Genomic DNA, 8,061 nt, shown 5'->3' on the forward strand with positions numbered 1-8,061 from the left:
ACGATGTCATAGGGATATGAGGTGACTCATCACAAAGGGTTTGTGAGTATGGATCCCTACAAAGGACATTCTATAACAGCTTGTCAAGGCTGATTCCCCACTCTGGCACTTCGAGTGCAGAAGGGGGGCCCTCACAAGGATTTTAAAAATTAATACTGTCCACTCCAGGCTTGTATTATTAAACTCCCAAGGTTACAGCTTCTCTCTGACCTTGGATGGGTAGATGCTGTCACCACCCAAGTGCAGAAAACGCCTTTGAAACCAGAAAGGCGCACTTGGGAATTCCTTCCTGTGGGGTACCCTCAAGCCCTTTCACACCCCCTCCGGGGAAGAGCTGAGAAAAAAAACAAAGAAAATTAGCTGGTGGCAACAGCTGAATAAACAACATATGCACAAACCTCTTAGGACACCAAAAATCCAATACTGTTCTTAGGTCCATCAATAGCTATTAGCCAGGATGGGCAGGAATGGTGTCCCTAGCCTCTGTTTTTCAGAAGCTGGGAATGAGCAACAGGGGATGGATCACTTGATGATTACCTGTTCTGTTCATTCCCTCTGGGGCACCTGGCACTGGCCACTGTCAGAAAACAGGATACTAGGCTAGATGGACCTTTGGTCTGACCCAGTAGGGCCATTCTTATGTTCTTAACAAAGGTAAATTTTATTAAAAACAAACAAAGAAACTTGGCTCTTTTGGTCAGGTGCCCACTCCTTTCCTTTTACCTGTGGGCTTGTTAATCCTTTAGAGGTAAAGCAAGTAGAGAACAACTACTAACAGGGGTTTTATAGCTAACTAGCTGGCTGGGTGTTCATAAAAGGGAGCTACCCCCACCTTCATTTATCACACACACACACCCCAAATCACAGATGGTGCTGGCCAGCCTGGTTCAAGTTGGGTCCACACCGGCTGGGATTTCTTCCTGGAGATTTAGGAAACAGTTAATAAGATACATGCACCTCTAAGTTTACTAATAATTACATGAAGAACTAAACAGTACTTTTCACATTTTAAGGACTACAATGACTTAGAACACAGGGACATTTTTACCCAGCTGATTCTGGGAAACTTTCCCAGGAGAGTGCATCAGCCACTTTGTTAGAGGCTCCTGAAATGTGTTGTATTTCAAAATCAAAGTCTTGAAGAGCTAAACTCCACTGAAGAAGTTTTTGTTAGTCTCTTTGACTGTGTGAAGCCACTTCAGTGCAGCATGTTCAGTCTGCAGGTGGAACTGCCGTCCCCAAATATATGGGCGTAGCTTCTCCACAGCATACACAATGGCTTAACATTCTTTTTCTGAGACTGACCAGTAGTTTTCCCTCTCAGAAAGTTTTTTGCTGAGAAACACAAGAGGATGGAATTGTTGATCTGGTCCTTCCTGCATTAAAACTGCTCCTACACCACGCTCAGATGCATCTGTGGTTACGATGAACGGTTGGTCGAAGTCTGGGGCCCTTACTACAGGGTGAGACGTAAGCGCCGCCTTAAGGTGGTTAAAGGCTTTCTGACCCTTCTCAGTCCACTGAACTGCATTTGGCTGTTTTTTCCTGGTCAGGTCTGTCAGTGGGGTGGCAATTTGGCTGTAGTGTGGTACAAATTGTTGGTAATACCCGGCCAAGCCCGAGAAGGATTGGACCTACTTCTTTGATTTAGGAACAGGCCAATTTTGGATAGCATTTCTTTAGCCTGTAGGGGGTTGATAGTTCCTTGATCCACCTGGTGTCCAAGGTACGTTACCCTGCTTAGGCCTATTTGCCTTTTTTTTTGCCTTAACAGTTAATCCTGCCTCCCTTATGCGCTGGAAGACAGCTTGGAAGTGTTTCAAGTGTTCTGCCCATGAATCTGAGAATATAGCCACATTGTCAAGGTAGGCGACTGCAAATTCCCCAGATCCAGCCAGAAGGTTATCTACCAGTCTCTGGAAGGTGGCAGATGCATTTCGCAGTCAAAAAGGGAGCACATTAAATTCATACAACCCTACATGGGTGATGAAGGCTGACCTTTCCTTGGCTGGGTCATCTAGCGGCACTTGCCAGTATCCCTTAGTAAAGTCTAAGGTGGAGACTAACTGGTTATGGGTTATGGAAAGGCTCGCCTCTTCTACACCACCGTTGCTTTTTCCTTCATAGTAGACTCCTTCAGTCCACTCAGTGCCATCTCTCTCCTGGGCTGTAAACTGGAGAACCTTGATTTCTTGGGAATAAAAGGACTTTAGAGAATTAACATGGTATGCTTTAGGTTTTAGGGTAGGTTCTGGAAACGCTATGAGGTAATTAACAGCTCCCAGGCACTCTTGGACCATAAATGGCCCCTCCCATGACGCTTCCATCTTATTGGCCTGGAGCGCTTTCAGGACCATGACTTGGTCACCTACTCTGAAGGAACGCTCTCTGGCATGTTTATCATACCAGGCCTTTTGCTCTTGTTGAGCATTCTGTAGGTTTTCTCGAGCAAGAGCTAGAGAGTCCTTGAGGATGTTTTGCAGGTTGGTTAGAAAATCCAAAATGTTAGTTCCTGGAGAAGATGTAACCCTCTCCCATTGCTGCTTCACCAACTGTAATGGCCCCTTAACTTTGTGGCCATATACGAGTTCAAAGTGTGAAAACCCCAAACTGAGACGTGATGGAGCCCTGTAGGCAAAGAGCAACTGCTATAACACCCAATCATTGGAGTGCTCATTCACGAATGTATGTATCATGGCCCCCAAAGTCCCATTAAACTTCTCCACTAGGCCGTTTGTTTGGTGGTGGTAAGGGGTGGCAACCAAGTGGTTCACCCTATGAGCTTCCCAAAGATGTTTCATGGTCCCTTCCAGGAAGTTAGTTCCCAAATCCGTAAGGATGTTTGAGGGCAACCTACCCTGGCAAAAAGGTATGCCATTGCCTGGCTTATGCTTTTAGCCCTGGTATTGCTTAGAGCTACTGCTTCCGGCCATCAGGTGGCAAAATCCATGAAGGACAGCACATACAGCTTCCCTCTGGGTATCTTCTTAGGGAAAGGACCCAGAATATCCACAGCTACATGCTGAAATGGAACCTCAATTATGGGGAGTGGCTGGCGAGGGGCCTTGACCTGGTCTTGGGGCTTTCCCACCCTCTGGCATACCTCACAAGACCGGATATAAGTAGGAACGTCCTTGCCCATTCCCTCCCACTGAATTGACTTCCCCAAACGGTCTTTGGTTCTGTTCACCCCAGCATAGCCACTAGGGTGATCGTGGGCTAAGCTTAAGAGCTTTTCCCTATACTTAGTTGGAACTACCAACTGTCTCTGAGAATGCCAGTCCTCTTTCTGCCCACCAGAAAGGGTCTCCTTGTATAAGAGTCCTTCTTCTACAACAAACCTATATGTATTGGAAGAGCTAAGAGGCGGTGGGTCGCCCCGTGATGCCGTCCAAGCTCGCTTGAGGCTTTCATCTGCTTCCTGCTCTGGCTGGAACTGCTCCCTTGATGCTGGAGACATTAGTTCCTCGCTGGGTTGTGGACTTGGGCTTGGTCCCACTGGAAGCCATGCAGGTGATGTGGTTGTCTCCGTTGATTGTCAACCACTCTCCGCTGGTGCACTAGGTTGTATTTCAGCCTCCGGTTGAGCTTCTTGCACCAGTTTTGCTGCTGCTGCAGGTTCAGGCTCTGTGGCACCCTTTGGTGCTGGCTCCCCTGACTCTGGTGGCGTTGCAAGCACAGGCTCTGGTGCTGACTGCTCCACCAGTTCCGATCCTTGGGCTAGTTCTGGCTGGGTCCCAGGAACTGGATCTACAACTGCTGCCATAAACTCTGGTTTGGGGTCTGGTTTCACCACCTCTGATTGGGTCCCTGTAGGAGGCTCAAGAATGGAGTTAGTTGTGGAGGCCTGTTTAGCCTGGCTGCAGGTGACTATCCCCACGCATTTTGTTAGCCTCACATGGTTGGCTAAGTCTTCTTCAGCAGCATGGGAATGGGATAATCCTCATAGACTGCAAAAGTCCATATTCCTGAGCAGCCCTTGTACTGGACAGGCAACTTGGCTGTAGGCAAGTTAAAAGAGTTGGCCTTAAAGGGTTGCACCATCACTCTGATTCAAAGAGTTTGGGGTCCACCAGGGATTGGTGGATAGCTGACACCTGTGCTCCAGTGTCTCTCCACACAGTAATCTTCCTCCTGCCCACACTCACAGTTTCCCTTTGCTCTGGGAGTATTTGGGAGACATCTGGGCCTGAAGGCTCTTGGTGGGACTCTGGGGTGATGAGTTGCAGTCGTCTGGTGCTCTTGGGGCAGTTGGCCTTCACATGCCCCAGCTCATTACATTAAAAGCATCGCCCAGTTGAGGGTGGGCTGGGGCGAGGTGGGTGGTTGGAGAGTGGGGTGGTGGGACAAGAGGGCATCTGGGGTCTCCCTGGCTGTGTGGTGGGCTCCTCCTGGGGGGGGGGAGGGATACCTCAGGGGGTTGAGCATTGGCCTGCTAAACCCAGGGTTGTGAGCTCAGTCCTTGAGGAGGACCATTTAGGGATCTAGGGCAAAAATCTGTCTGGTGATTGGTCCTGCTTTGAGCAGGGGGTTGGGCTAGATGACCTCCTGAGGTCCCTTCCAATCCTGATATGATTCTTTGCGATGTGGGGCTTTGGGCTGACCCCAATGGTGGGGTGTCATCTCAGGTTGCCCCTTCTGGTATCCACACCAACTGTTACTAGCTTCCGTTTGAAACCAGAAAGGCGCACTTGGGAATTCCTTCCTGTGGGGGTACCCTCAAGCCCTTTCACCCCCCCTCCAGGGAAGAGCTGAGAAAGAAAAACAAAGGAAATCAGCTGTTGCCACCAGCTAATTAAACAACATAAGCACAAACCTCTTAGGACACCAAAAATCCAATGCTATTCTTAAAAAAGGTAAATTTTATTAAAAACAAACAGAAAGAATATATATCTGGAACTTAGGCTTTTGCTAGATTTAAAAAACCCTCTTACAAAATTTAAACATCAAGAATAACCTTCTTGAGGTCCAGCTTAAAGGTTACAAGCAAAACAAAAAGCATTTGGGGTTAGCACAGAGGCATCCACAAGCCAATAAGAAATAAACAGAAATAATCCTAATCACGTCTTCTTAGACATTCCCTAATTTACTTACATTTCTGCAGTTTCAATTAAGAAATCTTTAGGTATGATCTGATGGTTTTTCATACCTGGCTTTCAGCTTCTCACAGCATAACTGATCCCTGTTCCCCTCTTTCCCGGAGAACCACAACACACAGACAAAGGGAAGTTTTTTCCCAATTTTAAAAAGTTCTAGCCCCCACATTGGCTCTTTTGGTCAGGTGCTCACTCCTTTTACCTGTGGGCTTGTTAAACCTTTACAGGTAAAGCAAGTAGAGAACAGCTACTAACAGGGGTTTTATAGCTAACTGGCTGGGTGGGTGTCCATAAAAGGGAGCTACCCCCTCCCTTCATTTATCACAGAGCTCATCTCTAGACACTACCTCAAATCATACCCCAGCCAAGGACTTAGCGGTGACTAACTTTGTCACCCTCTATTGGGTTGCTGATGACCTGTTTACAATGGATCGGGTCAACTTGGGCCATATTCCATCTATAATGTGATTATGAGGCTTTGTGAACTGCAGCAGAATTGTTCTTCTTGAATTTACTGCACAGTTGGGTTCCAGGCTCTCAGTTAAAAAAATAAACCTGAATCAACCTTAAATTTAAAAAGAAAAAAATTGAGTCTCTCCACACTTACAGTTACAAAACTAACCTGCCAAAGGTGAAAGGAACAGAAACCCTTGCAGTGATGTTTGTCTGAGTCTGCAGGAAGCCTGAACCTGATCTCAAAGGTGCAAATTGCCCTATCATTGGGGTATTAACAGACCCTCTGGGGATATTTTAAAGAGCAAAGCTCAATTGTGGATCATCTGGGCAGGAACACAGCTGTTACAGGAGGTAAGCCTTTTCCCGTAAATATTTTATGAGGGTGGTAAGTATCATTACCCTCCTTTGACAGATGGGAAAATGGACACACAGAGAAATGAGGTGAGGCAGGAGTCACTGGCTAAAGTTCTCTGGCCTGTGTCGCCAGTAGGTCAGACTAGATTATCATAATGGTTCCTTCTTGCCTTTGAATCTATAGATATGTTTACACTGCACACTTCTTTCGGTGGCATGTAGAGTACCAACCTGGCTAGTAATACCTAGCATGGGTATCAGTAGCAGTATAGATGGTGAGTCATGACTTAGGCGAGTAGAGTAAAGACACCCTGAAGCCTGGGGATATGTACCCTGCATGGCTCTCTACTCTCCCAAGCCGTGTCTCCCTGTCTACACACTATTTTTAGCAGTGTAGTGTCTCGCTGCTGCCCCACTGCTAGAGCCTTTCCCTGACATGTGTTGCTACACACCACAGTGTGGACACAGCTTGCTTTTCACGGTGGCATGTAGCTACCCTAGGGAGACCACTTGTCAGGTTTGACCTAGACAATCCTCTTTCGGGGTGGTTTGTCCCCTATCTGGCTTTGGGACAAAACTGGACCTGGTTTTGTCTGATATTGGATGGGGGACACCATTTTTAAGAGCGTGCCACTCTTCCCCCTTTCAGCGTGACCTCAAAAGCACTGTTCATGTGAGGTCACACCTACGGGGGTGGAACAGCACACTCTTACAGATGGCACGCCCCCCCATACAACGTAACTTTGCAGGCACAGTGCATGTGAGGTCACGCAACGGAGTCACACCAGCAGGGGTGGGCCCACGCCATTCCCTGAAGTACTGGAATGTCTGGTATTGTGGGAACATGTGAGTGTCCACCCTAAGCCAGGGCCGGCTTTATGACCCCCGGGGCCCGATTCCAATACCCGGCGGCAGTCCGGGGCTTCAGTGGCACTTCACGGCAGGGGGTCCGCTCTGGGTCTTCCGCGGCACTGAAGGACCCCCCGCCGCCGAAATGCCGCCGAAGACCCCCGGAGCGGGGCCCGATTCCGGGGAATCGGGTGAATTGGCTTAAAGCCGGCCCTGCCCTAAGCTACACCTTGCCTACATGCCACCAGCACTGGTGTGGAGAGTAGACATAGCCTATGGATGGATCAGTAATTGTCTCCCTTGTAGCTAGTCTAAGCAGAGGGGCAGAGGACTGCATGGGGCATGAGTCCAGCTGTCCCTTCTCACCCCTAGAAGCCATCCTTCCAAGGGAGAGCTAAGAAATGTGCATCTTGGGGGCAGGAGAATAGGAGAGAAAGGGAAGCTATCTCTTCCCTCCCCCTTCAGCTGTCAGATGAAATACCTGAGCCAGATCCTCAGCTGGTGTAAATCAGCACAGCTCTACTGACTTCTGCAGAGTGGAGCTGAGTTGCACAAGCTGCTGCTCTGGCTCCCTTCGTCTCCAGAGATGCCAGAGCGAGTTTCAAAAGGGTTGAGAGAGAATGAAATGAAGAGGAAAAGAGATGAGTGAGATCCCTGCAGACTCTGGGGATGGCTAATAGAGAAGGAGAACTCAGTTAATTATGTGCTGTGAAACAGAGCCGCTCCAAAATGAATTTTTAATGAAAAAAATTATGCACTTTCCCAGCTATTTCACAAAGAAAAGTAAAGCTGGGGAGATGGCCCCCAAAACTGTGACTTCTGGGCATCGGGGCATCACACACACCACAAAGTGACGGGCCAAACTTTCTGCTAATATAACTCTCTTGACTTCAGTGGAGCTAGTTCTAGCAGACAACTGAGCTTCATATTGACTGCAATAGAGCTAGGCCAATCTACTCACTGATGATCTGACCCTTAAAGTAAAGCCTGGGAGATGTGAACTTATGTCGCCACAATGGAAGAAATTGTCTGAGCAAGTCCCTGCGAACTGAAACCAGCGCCATTTGTCATAGAAGGGTCAGTTGCAGGTTGAGTTGAGTTTTGCACCTAAAGCAGGGATACAATTCAGGTACATCATCATCCTAGCAAATCCCAAAGGACGTAGCCTCCTTGCAGATCTAGCACCTCCAGGATCCATCTATAGCTAGGTCCTTAAGGAAGTCTGGATGTTCAGTCAACATCCACCACTGGCGATCTTATCACACCACTGAAGCTTTTGGTGCCCATGTGATTTATGGCCACGTAG

The sequence above is a fragment of the Emys orbicularis genome, chromosome 10 (genome assembly GCF_028017835.1).
Source record: "Emys orbicularis isolate rEmyOrb1 chromosome 10, rEmyOrb1.hap1, whole genome shotgun sequence".
In the NCBI taxonomy this organism is placed as follows: Eukaryota; Metazoa; Chordata; order Testudines; family Emydidae; genus Emys; species Emys orbicularis.